The sequence below is a fragment of the Dendrobates tinctorius genome, unplaced genomic scaffold (assembly GCF_039654945.1).
Source record: "Dendrobates tinctorius isolate UK_male_01 unplaced genomic scaffold, ASM3965494v1 ptg000032l, whole genome shotgun sequence".
Classification (NCBI taxonomy): domain Eukaryota; kingdom Metazoa; phylum Chordata; class Amphibia; order Anura; family Dendrobatidae; genus Dendrobates; species Dendrobates tinctorius.
Genome location: NW_027361700.1, coordinates 7,045,582 through 7,067,134, shown reverse-complemented (window position 1 = coordinate 7,067,134; position 21,553 = coordinate 7,045,582). Strand labels below are relative to the sequence as shown.

The window sequence follows — 21,553 nt, the reverse complement described above, 5'->3', positions numbered from 1 at the left end:
ATGGGTTACCACCAGAGGGAGCCCTAGAACAATTATGCACAGCATACCAAATGTATATGGAGAAGAGTGACCAATACATTATTCTCCTGAAGAAACTGAATCTCCCAGAGACTTTAAACGAATTGCAAGGTTTCCAGCAGCTTAATTCTGAATGAGACTGCACTGTACGTGACATTAAAGCCAAGATAGAGGCTAGAATCGCACGGACACCAGATGCATCAACTCGCTCATCCAAATCGTGTAAGCACTCAAAACGTTCATCTAGGTCAAGTTCATCAAAATATTCTACTCTTACTGAGCAGCTTATAAGAGCACGTGCTAAGGCTGAAACTACTAAGGTACAAGCTGCCTTTGCACAAAAGAGAGCAGAAATGGATGCAGCAGCTGCAGAAATGGATGCAGAAGTGGCACGCATGAAAGCGGAAAAGGAAGCTCTAGAGAAGGAATGTGAGCATGCAACAGCCATGGCAGAATTAAAGGTACTCGAGCAGGCTATCAGTGGGAGTCAAAGAGACAGCGTCAGTTTGTGTGAAATGGAGGCAGAAGACCATATTGAACGCACAAGAGACTACGTGCTAAGCCAAGATGGCGAACCGCAGATCATCACTAACACACCTGATGGTGTTGACGCTTCTCCAGAGCACCAGGATGCCGATCCACTTACAGAATCCTGCATTCAAGGTCAGTACAATGCTCCCAAACTTGAACTTCCTTCATATTCCAGTATGCGCCAAAACCCTGCATCTCACCAAACTCCACAGGCTAATACCTACATGCAACCCTCGACAACCACACAGTGCCACCTCCGCAGGTAGCAGAAACTATACCCACCAAACCAGTCGCTGGACTAAATGCATATGCCACTCCATACTTCCACATGTTTCAAGGCCAAGACATCTCCACCCCTATGTACAACACCGCTCAGCCTACAATTGTGCATCCTAAGTCAGAAAGAACAGACATGTCCGACTTCGCAAGGTACATGATTCGTCGTGAACTTACTAAAACCGGTCTCACAAGGTTCGACGACCAACCTGAAAATTACAGAGGTTGGAAAAGTGCCTTTAGAACCGTAACTAGTGACCTCGGCATCACTGCTGCGGAAGAGCTGGACCTGCTGATCAGATGGTTAGGACCACAATCCACAGAGCGTGTCAAGAGACTCAGGTCTGTACATATCAGTAATCCAACGGCTGGTCTCATGGCTGCATGGGAAAGACTAGAGAGAAAATTTGGCAGTCCAGAAGCCATAGAGGATGCACTGTTCAAGCGACTACAGAGTTTTCCAAAGATATCAAGCAAGGACAGTTCAAAGTTCTTAGAGCTCAGTGACCTGCTGTTAGAGCTCCAGCTGGCCAAGGCAGACACCCACCTACCTGGCCTCAGCTACCTGGACACTGCTCGTGGAGTAAACCCCATTATCTCCAAGCTACCATACAATGTACAAGAGAAGTGGACTGCAATAGGGTCAAAATACAAGAAAGACCATCAAGTGTCATTTCCTCCGTTCTCCTACTTCTGTGAGTTTATAAAAGACATTGCAGAGCGTAAGAATGACCCAAGCTTTTCCTACGGAGAATCCAGTGGCCCAGCTTCACCTCCTTCTAAATACGTGAGCACACGCTCGAATGACAGAAACTGCAGGGGTCCAGTGTCAGTGAAGAAGACGGATATTCTTCCCTTACCAACATCAGCCCCAGGCAAGAGCAACAAGGGTGAAAAGATAGAGAACCCAAATCGTGAGTGTCCCATCCACAAGAAGCCACATCCCTTAAAAAAGTGCATCGGCTTCAGGAAGAAACCGCTCCAAGAACGCAAGGAACTTCTAAAGAAGTTCGGGGTATGCTACAGATGTTGTGCTTCTACTGAACACCTTGCTAAAGACTGTAAAACTACAATTAAGTGTATGGAGTGTGACAGTGAGGATCACGTACAAGCACTCCACCCATACCGTCCTGACTCTACACGTACTCCTTCCCCCACCACGAGCCATGGCGGGGAGGACGCAGCTCAAACTGCAAGTCATACCACAATATCTTCTTCGTGCGCAGAAGTCTGCGGAGAAGGTCTCTGGGACAAGTCCTGTGCAAACATTTGCCTGGTGAACGTATATCCCAACGGTCACCCAGAGAAAGCCGTGAAGGTGTACGTCCTCTTGGATGATCAGAGCAACCGATCACTTGCAAGGTCAGAACTCTTTGATATGTTTAACTTAAAGGGAAATGCTTACCCTTACACCTTAAGTACCTGCAGCGGTGTTACAGAGGTCTCTGGGAGAAGGGCCAGTGGTCTTATGGCGACATCCCTCGACAACACCGTAGAGATACCCTTACCTACACTTGTCGAGTGCAACCAGATTCCATCCAATCGAGAAGAGATCCCAACGCCAGAGGCTGCTCTTCATCACCCACATCTCAAGGGGATAGCAAACAAGATACCAGCCCTCAACAACAGCGCAGATATCCTGATTTTGCTTGGCAGAGACATTCTCCGGCTGCACAAGGTACGTCAGCAAATTAACGGACCACACGACGCACCATTTGCCCAATGCTTTGATCTAGGCTGGGTAATTATAGGCAATGTTTGCATACTCAAGATGAAGAGACCTAATAACATCTCCTCTTACAAAACACACATCTTGCCAAATGGTCGCAGCACTCATTTTCAGCCATGCCCACATCATTACTGGGTGAAAGAGAAAGTGAGCAACACCAAGAGGCAACAGGAATCCTTCAACATGAACATGCTCCAGCCCTGGGACGAAAACCTCGGGTCAACAGTGTTCGATTCCACAAATGAAGACAACAAGTTAGCACCCACAAGGGAAGATAAAGAATTCATAAAGGTTATGGACAAAGAATTTGTTCAAGATGACTCCAACAGTTGGGTAGCTCCTTTACCCTTTCGTTTCCCAAGAGCGAGGTTGCCGAACAACCTGCAGCAAGCAACTGCAAGGTTCTCATCCTTAAAGCGTACCCTAAAGAGGAAACCAGAGATGGAGAAGCATTTCATTGACTTTATGCAGAACATCTTTGACAGAGATCATGCTGAACCTGCGCCACCACTGAAGGAAGGAGAAGAATGTTGGTACCTTACATCCTTTGGTGTCTATCACCCTCACAAGCCTAACCAGATCAGAGTGGTGTTTGACTCCAGTGCTCAGTATGAAGGCCTCTCTCTCAACAACCTGCTACTAACTGGACCCAACCTGAACAACAGCCTCCTTGGAGTATTGATCCGCTTCAGACAAGAACCTGTTGCTATAATGGCCAACATTCAGCAGATGTTTCATTGCTTCATCATGAAGGAAGACAGCAGAAACTATCTTAGGTTCCTATGGCACAAAGACAACAATGTCAACAATCAAGTCATAGACTACCGGATGAAGGTCCATGTCTTCGGCAACAGTCCTTCACCTGCTGTGGCGATCTACGGACTGAGACGGACAGCCCAGGAAGGTGAGAGAGAGTACGGATCCGATGCTCGTCAATTCGTAGAGAAGAACTTCTACGTAGACGACGGGCTTAAGTCCTTGCCCACAAGTGAAGAGGCAATTGACCTACTCTCCAGGACACAGGAAATGCTATCCACATCAAACCTCAGACTCCACAAGATCATCTCTAACAGTAGAGGTAATGAGCGCGTTTCCATCTGAGGACCATGCCACGAACCTAAAGGACCTCAACCTAGGTTCTGATGTTCCTCCCACACAGCGCAGCCTTGGTCTACTGTGGGATATCAAACAGGACACCTTCACCTTCCAAGTGTCGCCCTGTGACAAACCCTTTACCAAACGAGGAGTCCTATCTGTCATAAACAGCATCTACGATCCTCTCGGGTTTGTAGCACCCATCACTATTCAAGGCAAGATACTGTTAAGACAGCTCACTGCCGAGAACACCGATTGGGACACCCCGCTGACGACTCAGAAACAGCAAAGGTGGGAGACATGGAAGAAGTCATTGAAGTTCTTAGAGCAACTCCAAGTCCCACGTTGTTATTCTCCAAGATCATCTTTGGCTGCAATCAGAAGAGAAGTTCATATTTTCTGTGATGCATCTACAGAAGCCATAGCCGCAGTAGCTTATCTGAAGACCTTAGAAGCTAATAAGGTGCATTGTGGTTTCATCCTGGGTAAGGCCAAATTAACCCCGAAGCCTGCACACTCTGTACCCAGACTCGAACTTTGCGCTGCAGTACTGGCAGTAGAAATTGCTGAAGTTGTAAGAGACGAAATGGACATTGCAATTGACTCCTTTACCTTCTACGGAGACCTTGTTCTCTTAAAAGACAAAGAGGCTCATCGTAACGACTGGCCAATGGGTCTTATCACCAAGGTCATGCCCAGCGAGGACGGAAAGACGCGTAAGACAGAAGTTAAGGTGACAAAAGGGGGCTCTACCCGAACCTTCCTCCGTCCGGTCACCGATCTCGTGCTGCTACTGCCAAAGGAGGACGTCACATGAACTGAACATTGCTCCTGGACGTTGCTCACGGCGGGGAGCATACCTCCTCATCCCCCAGTTTTATTGAACATTGACATTTTCCATTGGATTGAACTTTGAACATTGCCATTGGATTGCTGGGTTGGTGGAAGAGTTGGCATGTTTCCGGCTTCCCCAATCCAAAGATGGGTTTAATAGACTTGGACTTATCTTCCGGTGTGATCTACGGGTCAACAACGAGTTGGACTTTAAAAATGTTTGATGTTTATTATTGCATGCATGTTTTTCTTTTCTCTTGTTTTTCAGGTTCGAACGACTTCGAAGAATTAAGGACATCGTGAAATCCAAGGATTTCAGACGGGGAGTGTCATGTCCCACGACTTGGGAAATCATTTAATATTTGCATTGCTTGTGTTGTATCCTTGTTGCTAGGCAGAAGTTTGCCTTTCCCTGTATTTTGTCCCAACTCTCTCCCTGTAGTCCTGTGATCTATGTTTGTTCCCTCCCTTATTCTCCATTTTGTGATCGTCCCTCCATCTGTATGCATCTTCTTACATGTCCCCTGAAGAATATTCCTTTTTACCTGCTGCTTTCATCATAATACAAGAATTTCAGTTAAAGCATCCCTCTTTTCCTGGAGTCTTCTTACATGAGATCGTGGCTGAGTTAAGCTGTCTGATTAATCGGTATGAACGTGAGTACAGGTCGATACGGAAGGGGCACAGAAAGAGAGGTCTATCCAGGCACCATACGTTCTACATATCCATGAGTCAGAATAGTTACCCCTTTGTAAGGGCTCATGCAATAAAACATGGCTCGAGCACGGACTACAATGCACGGACTCATACTTCTATGAGGCTGTCACGCTTAGGTCAGGAGACCCGTGTCCAGTCCGTGCATTACAGTATGTGCTCGGATCATGTTGCATGGACGTCTGCATGAGCCCTAAGGGTCATATTTGATTGAAATCCTGCCTTTGATGATAATGAGATTACTGCTGAGAAGTGATCTCTACAGAATAGGAAGTATTAGCTAATATTAGTCTGTCTGGTTAGACTCAAAGATGCAAGTAAAAAAAAGTTTAAAGGGAGTCAGTCACCCCCAAATCTAAAATGAAACCATATACATACAGTAGATAGTACTGTGCTGGTGGCACCACTGGTTGATGAGTCATTACATTTTTACGTTTACTTCAGGTGGCCACAGTAGGAAGAGCAATCCATTCTTCTATAAAACTTGTTTCTGTACTAACAACGACTGTATTCTGTCATTAGCAAATGACCTTTTGTGTAAATCAAGTGTTTATGTTAAACGGAGTTTGTGACCTCAAAAAATTTTATTAAACAATGTTTACATTCATATAAGGGAGCTTCAGTGTACTCTTGGTGTTATCAAGTGCACGGTGCACCATACCTTCCACCTTTTCCGTTAGGATGATTGATAGTGCTCCAAGGAGTGCTGTGTATATTGAATCCTCAGCACTGCGCACACTGACATTGCAATGGCCGTGAGCCATCAGTGTGTGTGGAACCTTCTCGTCCCCCTGTCCTGTTTGCAGTGGCCGCTCGCTGCACACTGGATTGCTCAGCCGCAGGTGTCTGATTCTGATAGGACAGTATATGAGTGTGCAGACACTGACACTTCGGGAGCCGAGTAGGCACAATGTCAGAACGAGCTCTCATCCCTATGTCCTATCAGCATTAGTCGCCTTCTGCTCTGTGACCCTGTGTGTAATGAGCGGCCGATGCAGATAGGGCAGGGGTTTCACGTGGCACCCGCAAACACTGACAGAGCTCCTGTAATGCTAAAGTGTGCATGGCTAAGATACAGGCAGCGCTGTCAATCATCATAGGGGGGGTGGAAGATGGTAATTGAGGGGGTCATGCACATCACTAAAAGCTAAATAACTAAATATATCATACATAGTGTGATTTTTATAGGGGGCAATATGAATGTAAAAATATTTTAATTTCAGTTTGGGGAGTGATAGACTCCCTATACCATAAAAACTTAACAGATAATCTTCTTATGACAAGATACAGCCTCCATAGTCCAGTAACAAGATTCATAGAGGGATGGATCGCTCTTCCTACTGCTGCCACGTGCAGCACACAACAACCATCATCAGTGGTGCACTACCTACACAGAGGCGCAGATGGTGTAATGTATACAGCAGGCACGATCACAAAAGTGCAACTTAAACAAGAACATCGGAATATACAGGAGTATATTACCGGTAATAGCTATGGAGTGAACAAACTTCAGTAATGTAATTTTTATTACTTTCTATTTGAAGTATTTGCAAACATGCAGTATATAGACCTGCGTAACCACACAGTGACCCAGAACAAAATGCAAACGCCAAGTTAATTGTCCTTCCATCCGGCACAGCCTGTTAATAGGGCTACAATACTGTCAATATTTCAGAGCACTGCTTAACCCTGAAGCTTTTATCAACCACAGTGTGCAAGTGTTTAGTCATTTAGAAGGATGATGATGGGTACTTATGGGAGCAGGTGTGAGACAAGGGGAGCTGGACACTATCACACTGATTGTATACATCCACGCCGCTAATGTATGGTTATGTACTAGAGGCTCCCTGGAGTGGGATTAGTTTACGACAGCCAGTGATATGTGTTCTGGAAATTGATGAATCCATTCTTTCGTGAACTAGCGTTGAGAGCAAATGTTTTTTATGCTGAGTAAAATATACTGCTGCTATAAAATGGTCAGGAGGAAAGCCAAGGAAACACAGAAAGAACATTAAAACTCCTTGCAGATGTTGACCTTGGTGGGATTTGAACCCAAGACCCCAGCGTCACAAAGCAACGGTGCTAACCACTGAGCCACTATGCTGCTGTACCCTTTTGAGAATGAAGGGTGAAAATTACCCCTGGCATCCACCCTCATCAGAAGATGTCATGACCACCAGTGACCTGGCTACTGAGGCCGCTGATTGGCTGCAGGGTCAGATGTCTAGTAGTTGGGACTTAATTTCTTCTGGACCAGAATCACAGGCTAGATTGTAGAGGTAGGTATAGTTCCTCTTTTTCTTTCATAAGCAGGGATAGTTTTAATCCCATGGAAAAGAAGATGATGACTCAAAGATTTACTAAAGGGTTTGCCCACTACTTGGTCAACCCCTTCTTAACTCAAACAGCAACCCATGTAAAATAAAAACAGAATATATTCCAGGTGTTCGCATGACATTGTTATGTCACTTGAGTACTGCAGCCAATCAAAGCCAACGATGGACTGCAGTGCTCACACTTCCCTCAACTGACACAGTTTCGTCCAAGGGAAGTGTGAACGTTGTAGCCCATCAGCAGCCACTGATGGGTTGAAGTGCTCATGTGAAAGTACAATGTCAAGCAAGCGCCTGATGACACAACAACGACATTGCTGGAAGGAGAGAGGTGAGTATACTGTTATATTTACAAAGGGGTTGTCCATGTAGTGATTTTTTATTATGTAGGAAGTACTCTTTTCACACATACCTTAGGTACTGTATCCAGATCTCATACCTATCTGGCTACTATCAGGAACAGTAAGCATGTATGAGCAGTGACAATAATATTCACATGAAATCTGTGACCCTCAACCACTAGACAAAATTGATAGGGAAAACTCGTGTTTTATTACCAACCAGCGTCAAATATTATCAACGACATGGACAAATATCAGCTTAAGACAAACCTAAAAGGCAGAATGTGTAACAAGATGTCCAGTGTACCCTGTGCTCTGATCTACTTCATAAAAGCCTTTCCTTTCACACAGTCAGGGCCAGAGCCAAGAGGCGTATAAGAGAGCTTGTCTTATACTGGGAGAGAGCCATAAAGGGGTATTTATACAGCAAACTCATTTCAGGGATGGTAAACTCAGCTCCTTATAGGTTTCCTCATAATAAAGCCCTTTTATTTTTTCTTTGCCAGCCTTTACCTCTATTCCGTGTTTATTTTCCTTCAATTAGGCCATTGGCTTCCCAGGGGAGGTTACTTTTTCCGTCCTGTTTTGAACAGGTCTAGAGTAAGGCCCCCCGTAATTACTTGTCCTAGTAAATTAGGCAAGACTAGTGAAAATAATAACAAGGACATTACCTCCAGCACCCAGAAGGTACATTCATCATCGTCACTGAGATAGAGCAGATAAAAGCTTTTTCTTAAGATGCATTTTTTTGCAGACATACAGTATATATATATATATATATATATATATATATATATATATATATATATATATACCTGAGGAAAGTAATTCTGAAAGTAGAAAAATCTGATTACAGAGAAAAACGAAGCTTCAAAACGCTCAGAATTTTAGAGTCAGCACTTTTTGAGACGATACCCATACACCTTCTATTAAATGTAAGTCTCTCACAGAAATCAAATGAATGGAGAACTTGTGACCAGTCATATATACCCTCTTATAAATGAGACTCAAATAGACATATCATCTGTTAAAGGGTATTTCCCACAAACAAAGTACATTTTAATCAATAGATCTTGAAATAATAATACGTTCCACAATTGGATGTGTTCATTTATTTCCCTGTGCAGAGACAATCTTATATATGTGCCCCTGCTGTGTACTGTGTAATGGCTGTCTGATCATGCAGGGACATGGTCTGATCACACCACAGCTCCCGGGAAGTGGCAAAAACAAAAGTAAACAACTATTACAAAATCCGCTCATCATATGATCTTTGATCCATCCAAAATCCGAAACTGTAGATTTGCAGATATTATCACTATTCTCTACACCTACTAGGATTGTGACTGGCTGTGCAGAAATTCCATTGCTCACATGAGGTAATGATCTTTTCTTTTGATCTTAATTGGGTATAAAATATATTTTCTATTGAATAAACTCAGCAGCAAGTAGCAATAAAAATAAAGCAGGTGTGCCTAGGGAAAGATGATGATATGGTTTCAAAACAGCTTCTCATCGGAAAATCCCTGCCTGCCTATGAACTGCAGGGGGCATACTCGATTTCACTGTAATTAAAACTCAAGAAACTGATACCCAAGTGATGTTCCACTTAACTGCTGCAATGTCACAAAGTCAGAAGGAACATTTTACCGCTTGCTGCACAGTGGAGTGTCCAACCCTCTGTGTGTGTGTCTTTATTTAATTTTCACAACGGGGTTAGTAATGAGGGCATCTTACAGATATCTCTCCATTACTAACCCCTGGGCTTGATGTCAGCTGACATTACAAAGCTGACAACTCCACACATATAACTCCACTTGACACCGCACCAGGGCAGATGTGGCTTTTCTGGGATGCCTGCAGGCTGCTATTTTTAGGTTAAGGAGGGCCAATTTCAATGGCCCCTTGCCAGTTTGAGAATCTCAGCCCCTAGCAGTCTGCTTCAGCTTGGCTGGTTGTCAAAAATTGAGGTGACCCCACTCCATTCTTTTTAGTTATTTATTTAAATAATTTTAAAAAACGCAGTGGGACCCATCTATTTTAGATAACCAGCCAATATAAAGCTGACAATTGGAAACTGCAGACGGCAGCTATCAGCATTATCTGCGCTGGTTAGCAAAAATAGAGGGGTCCCCACACCATTTTGTTATTTTATTTACTCCACAGGCAGTGGCTGGCAAATACTCTCATCATTGTGCACCTACTCTCGCTGCTGTCAGCAAGACCAGGGGTATGAAGATGAGAGTAGTACTCTCATCAGCCAACACTTGAGACCGGCAGTAACCTTTTTAACAAAGGTCAGAGATGCTGGCTCACATCATATCATCTGGGTGACAGCATGGGAACTGCAGTGCTTTGAGCAATGGTAAAACAAACAAACTGACGATCATAGCTGGTGTTTCTTGCGCTGTCACACAGATGACAGCGTGGGAAACACCGGATGTTGGGACCCCCAAATTCATTTGAATGGGGTCCGGGTTCAGGTACCGTTCTGGTACCCAAACCAAACTTTTTTTAAAATGTTCGGACGAACCTGATAGACCCGAACATCCACGGGTCCGCTGTTGTGAATTTCCTTGCTCAGACTTCTGAGCTGGAGCTCCCTCTGGTGGTTACTGGGAGTAGTGGACTTGGCCAGTCTGATGGAAGTTTGCCACCTGACGACGACGATTGGGAATCTGGGATTACTGGCTGGGAGCATATAAGTGATCAGGCTTCCCTTGGTGGTTGCTGGTGATTTCCTCCTTGTGCATTTGGAGCTCTTCAGTCTCCTGCCTTATCTGCATTGTTAAGTTAAGTGATTCTTTTGCTAATCCTTTGCATCTAATCTGGTTGTGCCTTTTTTTTTGCTTTCTGCTTTGTTGTGAGGGTTCAGTGTACTCCCTGCTAGGGGCAGCGCTGGGCGTGCTCCATATGTTACAGCTTGTGCCAGTTTGTTCAGTCCCATGTTATATTAGTATCTTTTGCTTTGCTTCCAGTTCACACCAGAGTGCTGATCTAGCGGGGGTGAGGTCGTGTGACCTCAGGTTTTTTGTATATCAGATGTGTTGAATTTTTTAGGGTTTTTGCGTGATTGCAGACAGTATCTTTTCTGTCCTGTCCTAGCTAAACAGTTTGGGCCCCATCATTTGCTCAGTCTATTTTCTGCCTGTGTTTGTGTCTCATCTTGTCTCACCGACAATATACAGTATTTTTGGGGGCTGTCTATTCCTTTGGGGATCTGCTCCGGGGCAGTTTAGATTTCACCTTTCTGGCTTTAGGCTTAGTTAGTTCTCCGGCTGTGCCGAGGCGTCTAGGGCATCGTAGGAACGCTCCACGGCTACTGCTAGTTGTGTTGTTAGGATCGGGGTCTGCAATCCGCTGAGTTACCAACCTCTCTGGTTTCCTGGTGGCTTAGCTTGTTGCTGCCATCCTCCTCGGTGACCCGTTCATAACAGTCCGCCCATCACTATTTGCTATCTATCCCAAAATAAAATACGCTATAATTGTGTGATTGCTGATGTCACGCTGTTGAGACCCCCAGTGATCTTAAAAACAGGGGGCCCAAAGTCACCTTTGAGAATAGAGCAGTAGTCAGCATGTGCGAACACCACTTCAATAAACAGTAAGTTGAACTTTGGTTGCACATGCTCACTAATATGTAGGACAATAAGGTGCAGGGAATTGCTCACCTGGTACAGTTGTGCTATCACACAGCAAGGATCAAGTTTAAATTGAAATGCCAGAGAAACAATAGGTGGGTCATCTGCGCTGCTTATGGAGAACCGAAAGAATCGTCCAGGATACAAAGTAGATTTGTTGTGGTTTTATTATTATGCATTTTGAAGTCTTCAGATTTCTTCATCAGGAACTATGGAGACTACCCACCTATTGTTTCTCTTCTGGCATGCCTAATAATATGGCATGCACACAGAGGACTTTGGGGCTTCTGTTCGTGTTATTGGTGGGGGTCCCTGTAGTCTGGTGTGGTGGTCCCTCCAGAAATTAGGAAAAATTGTTGCAGAAATCTCTGTGACTAAAAATCAATTCTATTTGAATTTGTTGCGCTGTTTTGGCAGCAAACAAATGGATTTTTGCAAGACCAATTCAGTTGAATGGGACAGTTACATAAACATCTGCAACCAATCTGTGGTGTCCCAATACACCTGTTACACCCCAGTACTGGGTATCCTGGGATTGGTGTGCCTGGAAGTACATTGAGACAGTGATGATGCACTTACAGCTTCTCAGCCTTTTCTGTATTCCTGAACTAGCAGCACCCACCCCTTGATCGGATACACTGAAATTAACCCATCAGTTAGGAGAGGGAGATGCTACTGGAAAACAGCCCATGATGAGAAGCTGTAAGTGCATCATCACAGCCCCCATGCACTTTCAGACATTTCAAAACATGATTTCTCATTGCTAAAACGGCACCTTAGGGTCAGAAAGGGATTGACTGGCTTATCTTATAAAGGGTTAGACAGTCAATATTTTATTTTAGAATGGGGGGTGAGAGTTTCCAACAGGTTCCCTTTAAAATAAAGATAAAGTGAGCAACCCCTTTAATCAAAACTTGTTGACTGCACTCTAAGCTGTTAAAAAGACTGAAAAATAATTGAAATCAACAAAAACATTGAGGGAAATATTTCTGCTTACGCTACTGTTTATTTCTAAGTATTACTTTATTTTTACAAAACGCAAGTCTTATTTTCTCAGAGGTCTCATACATCATGGAGCAAAACTATCTAACACAATAATTAGAAGTATATTTCACCTTGTACCCCACAAAAAATAAACTACATTTTAAACCCAGTAAAATCTGCTCTGCGTGCTTTGGCAGGTGTACAACATACATTTATTTCCGGTGCCGAATCCTGCCTCAGTGTAGGACTAGTCTTAGTGTCGCACGGATGATTGATTATTGCATTGCTAGTGGCTTGAAAAAGGCGTTTAAGGATATAGATCTCTTGTACAACATAGGACCCTTAAGGCCCCTTTACATTTAGCGATGCACCAGCGATCCGACCAGCGATCCGACCCGGTCAGGATCGCTGGTGCATCGCTAAATGATCGCTAGTGAGCTTTCACACAGGCAGATCTCACAGCGATGCAGCAGCGACGCAGCGCACGATACTTACCTTTCACACACAGCGATCCTGACGTCTTCCCGCCCGCGTCCACGCGTCGCTCGTCGGCGCCAGCAGGAAGCAGATGACGAGAAATGGAGCCGGACATTCTCGCGCGATCAGCGATGGACAGCGGGGGAGCCGGTCGGAGGTAAGTATCACACATAGCGATATCGCTATAACGTCACAAAATCGGTGACGTTCTAGCGATATCGCTATGTGTAAAACCCCCTTTAGTCTTACACCACCTTCACAGCACAATATGGCGTCTCCAGGTCAAGGCATCCCAAGTGTTAGCGCATATTTATGAAATGATAGACCTATAGTGTTTGACATCCATGTTGATATGTTTATGTCACATATTTTATATGTTGGTGGATAAGTGTATAGAACAAACAAGCTACAGGAAATTTTCACTCAACTGAGAGGAAAATACATAATTATTGGTTGCCAGCTATAATATATTTATAGCTAATTAATGTATGAATGTATTAATAAGATCTATTAGGGGTTAAGAAGACTTTTTATTCCTATGTAACTTGAAATTGGCCAGAGACAAGGCTGACATGTTGTATATATCCATGTGGTTGTGAATCAATGTTTCAGGAGTGGGGAGATAGTCAGGAATGCCTACTGCAGCCAGACACATACTGTTAATGTCATCGGTCTGATATTTCTAGGGGCAGTCCCTGGTTTTCCATTTGTCTCACATGAATGTGTCCCTGTTTAACACATAAATTACCTTTTTTGATATGTTAGAGGCAATCATTTCTAATTCTGTATACAAACGGCCATAACAGTAAGGCTATGTTCACCCGCGGCGTTTTTGCTGCATTTTTTTTCTGCCGCCAAAACCTGCTCTTTTGGCAATAAAAACCTGAGTTCAAATTGCACATTTTTGACATTTTTTTGTAGTGTTTTTTTTGAGTGCGGATTACATGTGTGCTTTGTCTACAGTACATGATTAATAATCTTGGCTTCATTCACCAAAATGCTGCAAGAAAGGTTTTTCAGCTTTTTTTTCTCTTTCCCATTGCTTTCTATGGGTGAAAAAACACTTAAACAATGCAGAAAGAATTGACATGCTGCAGTTTTCAAAAACGCTGCAATTCTCAAATTCAATTAGGAAAAAAACAGACATGTGCATGAGATTTCTAAAGTCTTGTAACTTTTGCTGGTACTGCAAAAAGAACAAAATGCTGCATGTGAACATGGCCTAAAATGAGTCTGTCACCTCCAAAACGCTCACTAAATCACTTATATAGGTATGTAGGAGACTTAGCCCAAATAAAGTAGCAGATCTTTTAATGTTTTAGTTACAAATAAAACAGGGCTTAGTAGACTTTTACTGCCCCTCAAAATGCATACTAATCACTTTTTCAGTTGGATTGACAGTGAACTCTGCAGCAACACTTGCAGTATTATTCTCATCTCTCATCACTGGCTCCTTTCTACGGAACAGTGCCAAGTGGTAGCAGTAGACAGGAGCCAGTGATTCGGCAATTACACTATGTAAATGTAAGAAGAAAGTTAATTGAATGCAGTGGAGATCCGGAGGAAGAAAGGCTTAACAAAGGTTTACTGTACAGGAAGTTAAACAAGGAAGCAGGGAGACAAGATTAACAACAACAACTATGGTTATTAAGCACAACCAACATACACCATAGAAAGATATGCAAAAACCGGGGTAACTTATCGCTTGCAGTTCTTGCCGGTGTCGCAAATCGTGAACAAAGTCTCTGGCTTTATTACGAAGGAACGAGAAGCACTGTCTTGCAATGATGTGGATGGATCCGGTCCTGCGTGGCTTGAGTGCACTGGATTGTAGAAACAGTCCTTTGTGTGGATTCCTCAACGATGATGCCAAACACGAACCGTGTGCCCGTTCACAGACCACGGTAGCGGGCGGTTCTCTGGGATAGTCTCTAGGAACGCAGCAGGTCAGCTTATCAGTCACCACAGGCAGGACTGGACTGTCCACAAGAACAGGGTCAGACGATAACTCAATAGCATCAATGTCAATTGTGGGGTCAGCACTCTGTGGGAAGGGTGGTGTGGAGTTTTTAACTGGAGCAGTGGAGAGGGAGTCAACCTTCTCCTGTCGCTTTCTCGCCAAGTCTGCCCCATTCCAGCGCTCAGTCCTCTTTATATTTCCCGCACCCCCTGCTGGCCATCGTGAAGGTCCTTCCCTCCCAGAAGTACCCTCCCCCGGCAACAGTGGTGACAGTCCCGATAGTTCCAGCTTAAATGGGCACTGGATACCGCTGACTCTGCCTCAGCTCATCCTCTTACATAAGTGCAACTGCACTGTCTATGTTGAGGCACACAGCTGCTGACTGAGTTCAGTGCTGTCTATCAAAATATGCACCTCTGCACGGGCACTGCAGGTGTGCTCCTGTAAGAAGGTGTCAGAGGATTGCCAGAAGCAAGGCAGAGTTTGCCAGAAGCAAGGCAGAGATTGCCAGAAGCAAGGCAGGGATTGCCGGAAGGGAGGCAGGGATTGCCGGAAGGGAGGCAGGGATTGCTGGAAGGGAGGCAGGGATTGCCAGAAGCGAGGCAGGGATTGCCAGAAGCGAGGCAGGGATTGCCAGAAGCGAGGCACGGATTGCCAGAAGCAAGGCAGGGATTGCCAGAAGCAAGGCAGGGATTTCCAGAAGTAACAGAAAGTGACGGGTGAGCTCATTAGCCTTTAACTTGAAGCTAGACCAGGGGAATGGTAGAAAACTGGTGGGCCTAAAAGCACAATCGGGACAGGGATTGTTCAGGAAGAAGCAGTGATTGCTGGAATAGGACAGGGATTGTCCAGGAAAAAGCAGTGATTGCTGGAATAGGACAGGGATTGTCCAGGAAGAACAGCGACTGCTGAAACAGGACAGAGATTGTCCAACGATGAAGGGATTGCCAGAAGCGAGGCAGTGATTGCTGGAAGCGAGGCAGGGATTGCCAGAAGCGAGGCAGAGTTTGCCAGAAGCAAGGCAGAGTTTGCCACAAGCAAGGCAGGAATTGACAGAAGCGAGGCAGGGATTGCCGGAAGCGAGGCAGGAATTGCCGGAAGCGAGGCAGGGATTGCCAGAAACGAGGCACGGATTGCCAGAAGCGAGGCACGGATTGCCAGAAGCGAGGCATGGATTGCCAGAAGCGAGGCATGGATTGCCAGAAGCGAGGCAGGGATTGCCAGAAGCGAGGCAGGGATTGATGGAAGCGAGGCAGGGATTGCCGGAAGCGAGGCAGGGATTGCCGGAAGCGAGGCAGGGATTGCCAGAAACGAGGCACGGATAGCCAGAAGCGAGGCACGGATTGCCAGAAACGAGGCACGGATTGCCAGAAGGAACAGAAAGTGACAGGAAAGCAGGGAAAGCTTGAGAAGTGTCATTCTGTAAGCACTGTGCCGCATCTGTGATGCAAACCTTGTTGATCACTACAGTTGAACTCTTTGGAATGAACAACGAGTCTGGAGTGATTTGCGAGACCCGTGGATCTAGAGCCAAAGTGACAGAGGACTAGGGGACTCCGGCAACTAATGTGAGTGTCCTGTTGCGCACATTGTACACATTGCAGAAGGGACATTATATTTCATCTGTGGGGCGCCAGAGTGTGGGAACTCTACAGCTCGTTGCCACAACTACCACCCTGACCGCCTTACATGTACACATTGCAGAAGGGACATTATATTTCATCTGTGGGGCGCCAGAGTGTGGGAACTCTACAGCTCATTGCCACGACTACCACCCTGACCGCCTTACACTCCCATAGTGTCACTGCCGACTCTCATCACTGGCTCCTGTCTGAGACAAGGTGATTTCAATCAGCACTCAATCATACTATGTCAGTGCTGAGTATGCAAATTGAGGGGGCGCAATGTTACACTGAACCCTTGGCTATTGTATGGGGAGGTTGAGCTGATGGACAGGTCTGTCTGTAGTGAGAGACAGAGAGATAGGGCAGTGTAGGCTGAGATAATGAGTAAAGGGTGTTATGTGGTAGTTTGACCATTGGAGGGCAGTGGGGAGTATAGGAGGGTGACTGTGTAACTGCCATGGGTCAAGGTAACTGCCATTGGTGAGAGGTTACTGTCAGGTGATAGTGGGCGGAGCTACTGGGACTGGGAGTATAAGAGGTCAGGGAAGGTTCTGGAAGTTCAAGTCAGCCAGGGGAGCTCACAAGAGAGGAGGGTCTGCTGTGAGGAGAGGCAGCAGAGAACCCTCAGAGAGAGAGACTGACAGTGGAGACGGTCACGGGGGGTGACCCAAAAGGACAGTGGCTGCGGACAGAAACAGACTGAGTCTCAGGTGGACGGCATACTCTAAAGGGCGCAACGCTGTGGTGAAAGTGCCTAGGGCAGCCACAGCAGGAAAGAGCCATAGAAGACGCCACGAACGATAATACAAGGAAGAGAAAGTACTCGGGTCTGTGTAAAAAGTGAAGTGTGGACTAATCCTGTGACGAAGTACGGTGGTCGTCCAGAAAATGGCCAATAAAATCTGAACTGTTGGACACAACCCTTGTCTTTGTCTCATGTCTGCCGACGCCAAGAGGTGGGTCACCCCCCATTCCTGTGAGTACAGCACACCTCCACCGCCTATCTGCACTAACATCAGCAGCACCACCAAGTCCTCAGCTCAGCTCAGCTCAGCCCAGCCCAGCTCGGCCCTCGGACCCTACAATTGCAAGGGTGCACCTAAACTCCCTCATTTACATATGAAATAAATTACTTTTTTGCCACAAAACCAGTAAAAGCTATATTCTAATAGACATAATTTTATAGATGCTAAGTCCCTGGGACATGCTTAAATTAATTTTTGTGGAAGCATAGAGTGTAATATACCGTGGTACATGGCGTGCCTATAGCTAAATAATAAGTCATTTCCATGGACCCTTTAAGGGGTTATTAAGGCTGAAATGAAAAGTTTGCAGTCACACTACATGACTGATGACTGTTGAATCATGACCATTGCGACATACACACTTTCATATTTACTATGTATTACCCGTGATGGTGGAAGGCCACGTAACTGCATGTATGTGATTTTGCATAATTGTGGTCATGTGCCGACCACGTAACTCAGCTTCTCACAACAGAAGAGAACTCAGAGAAGCCAGATGATTCTGGTGTATGTGACCACAAGCAAACAAATTGCTCCACCTGCATGGGAAATATAGGGGAATTGAGACAGTGCACATACTACATTGTCACGAATCAGCAGTCTGCAGTCTTATAAGGTGACTGCAGATGTTTCATTTCAGATCCCTATATGAATACCAAAATAGCGTCAAAAATATTTCCTCAGAATTAAGAATATCAAAAGAAAAAATATATACCCCCCAAAAAATTCAAAAATATCGACTATTTTTAAAAACGCCACCAGAAAATATTATATACAATAAAATATTAATTTCTGACAAAAATAATGTGAATAAGAATTTTTATTTCATTTTTGAGCATTAAAAAGCATACATTACATAAATGTGTGCAGGGGTACACAAAGAACCCAAGAAGCTGAGAGAAAGATCCAAATAATTTTTTAAAAATTCCAAAGTGAAAAATATATCACAAAAAAGTGCATAAAAAATTCATCAAAATGTGAAAAGCATTCATCAATATAAAAAAAAGAGTGCTTTATAATACACAGTGTTACATGTATAATGAATTTTTTTTTTTTAAATTCCATATTAATTAGTGCATTTGATATAATACATAAAGTACTAAGCGCAAAACAGAGATCTTCTAATCCCCCCTAATTCATATGAAGGCAGCTTACAACAATTCAGTTAATCACTGTGAATATGTGCACATACTTGCATAAAAGTGCTGAGTGCGAAATAAGATTTCCTGCACCTCACCAATAGCTTAGTATATTGACCCTCATAAGTAAGTGCTAGTAGCAATAGGGCAGCTTAAAGAAATTCAATTATTCACTGAGAATATGTGCATATACTTGCATAAAAGTGCTGAGTGCTAAATAGGATTGCCTGCACCTCACCAGCAGCTTGTTATAATGACCCTCATAAGTAAGTGCTAGTAGCAATAAGAAATAGAGATCATACCAACCCTGGCTTCTTATGGTCCCCCTGCACACATCACTCCAACGCACGTTTCGCTATTGCTTCATCAGGGAGTGACGTACTTTGGGGAAATGCAGAAGCCCCGACGCTGGACAGAGAGCCGCCGCAGCCGCCCCCCCAGCACAGCGCACCCACGCTGAACAAAGAGGAGCCGCCGCCACACTGCTGAAGGAGGAGCCACCGCACCGCTGCCACCAATGAGGTAAAAGGGGGATGATAACACCACTTACACCCTCCCTTGTTCATCGGGACCACTCCCCCCATATGCACTCGGCATATAAGACGACATCCGGCATATAAGATGACCCCCCGAGTTTTAAGCAGATTTTCAGGGGTTAAAAAGTCGTCTTATACGCTGGAAAATACGGTAATATGGAATTTTTTTTAAAAAAATTCATTATACATGTAACACTGTGTATTATAAAGCACTGTTTTTTTTATATTGCATTTCACATTTTGATGAATTTTTTATGCACTTTTTTGTGATATATTTTTCACTTTGGAATTTTTAAAAAAATATTTGGATCTTTCTCTCAGCTGCTTGGTTTCTTTGTGTACCCCTGCACACATTTATGCAATGTTTATTTTTTGTGTTTTTTAATACTCAAAAATTAAATAAAAATTCTTATTCACATAATTTTTTTCAGAAATTAATATTTTATTGAATAGAATATTTTCTGGTGGCGTTTTTAAAAATAGTCGATATTTTTGAATATCTTTTTTTGGGTATATATAGATGTTTCATTTTAGCCTGGACAACCCCTTTTTGTCCCCCGTATGTAAAAGACTAAAGTTGGCCAAATTCGAAAATTTCATTTGGATCGCACTGACTCTCCCCAGTAGATAATTTTGGGGAGATAAGCTGAATTTAATTCAGCACTGCAACCTTCATACTTCCTGGCTGGGGGTGAAGTTGGGGGCAGGCACTCCTCCTTGAGTGACAGTTCTGGTCACTAACTTCTCCTGCTACTGTGACACATTAATAGTCTGTCATTGTTCTAAGGTATATACTGTTATCACTATATTTACATAAAGAGGTAATAGGGCCTTTGAACAAGCACATGACTGGGAAAGTGAGAGCAGTAGTTAGCAGGACTGCTTTGAAAACCACCAACGGTGGGAGAACCGGAAGCTAGTGGCTATGCAGGATTGATAACAGATCAGGAACTGACAGGGAGGTGAGCTGAAAACTGTTATTTAGAAATCAATGGACTGGATAGAGGTGGCTAGCATATCAGGAGTTAACTCCATAACCTGCTCAGAATATAGCTACTTCGTATATTTTTCCAGGCACTGGTGGTCAATCTCCTCTTTTAAGAGAAATCTCTAGGAATTTAATATTCCCACTTCCAGATTTTTCCCCGCGACCCCTGTTTCTACATTGCTCCTGAAGATTACATCAAGTTAGAGATTCTGTTGTAAATGTAAGAAAAAGATGGCAATAACAGCTTTAAAACACTATTTTACTTCTATACGGTATTTAAATATTAGCTTTCTGGGATAGAAATCGAGGTTTCTATGTTATAGATGTTCACTTAACATTTGCTGCGAATAGTTCGAAAATAGAAGCTCGTTATATATGGTTCTTAAATTACATCCCATTAATTTACGAGCAATTCTAAATAATGGACTAAGCGTTACTTTACCATTAGGCACCATAGAGTGTATAGAATCCCGAAAGTGTAAATTGAATGGAGCCTTATACTGTACAGTATATATGCTGACACTGCTGCTCTGTGTACACACAATGGGTGTTGAGGACCGGGCCAGTCTTCATATCCTGCTCTCCAAACACTCAACCGGCTAGTGATGGAAAAGCCTTTCAGATCAGTCTCAACCACAGAAAGTGCGGCCCTTACTGCATATTTTATGTCCTTGTATATGAATAAGTAAAGAATGAGGAGAGTAGAAGACACAGAGAGCTAACTGTTACGTGAAGTTTTATTACTTACAAGCTGGCACCATTTCACCTAAAAGGCTTTGTAAGTGAGGTGATAGATTCTCCCTTCTTTGTTTAACTCTGTGCCTGCCAGGCTGCTCACCCATACATATAATGGACTCTGAGACCTATTTCTATATCTGTTGTATCATCTTCATCTAACATATACCATTTATAATACTGAAGCCCAGGTGGCACTGCTACTTTTGCACACCCTATAGACCCTTTGTTGCCTCCTGAAGCGTAAGAGTTGCCCAATTTTTCTAGGCAACCTCAGGATATTTTTTCAGGGTTTCCAAGTATGTGTTAAAAGGGTTGCCCTCTTTTTGAAAATCCTGGTCCCTGGTGCAATTTGTTATAAAAAAAACAGGCAATTCCCGCATGTGTTGAAGCTGTCTAATGTGCAGTTGCAGGGACCCAAACATATTTTTCGAGTACGCCCAAGATACTCGGATACAGCCAAGCATGCTCGGATAAGGCCTGTTTCACATCTCAGTTAGTTGACGTCAGTCAAAATCCGCCAGGTTGTGAAAAAACGGATCCGTTTCCGTTGTGGCATAAACGGATGCCAC

General features: G+C 44.0%; 1 protein-coding gene and 1 long non-coding RNA gene across 3 annotated transcripts in view; one reads left to right on the top strand and one right to left on the bottom strand.

Moving 5' to 3' along the window:
* The window catches only part of LOC141086380 (zinc finger protein 385C-like), a 453,285-nt gene that overhangs the window by 317,465 nt on the left and 114,267 nt on the right, over positions 1-21,553 (bottom strand). The window contains exon 1 of one of the 2 annotated variants that reach the window (XM_073572359.1): positions 19,029-19,168. The exons of the other annotated variant lie outside the window; for it this stretch is intronic. The gene's annotated coding sequence lies outside the window, so the exon portion shown is untranslated. Of the gene's footprint in view, positions 1-19,028; positions 19,169-21,553 lie in introns of those variants that run through there. 2 annotated transcript variants of the gene reach the window in all.
* The window catches only part of LOC141086382 (uncharacterized), a 117,825-nt gene continuing 105,477 nt past the window's right edge, over positions 9,206-21,553 (top strand). The window contains exons 1-2 of the long non-coding RNA XR_012231585.1: positions 9,206-9,250; positions 19,093-19,244. This is a non-coding gene — a long non-coding RNA (uncharacterized lncRNA). The remainder of the gene's footprint in view (positions 9,251-19,092; positions 19,245-21,553) is intronic.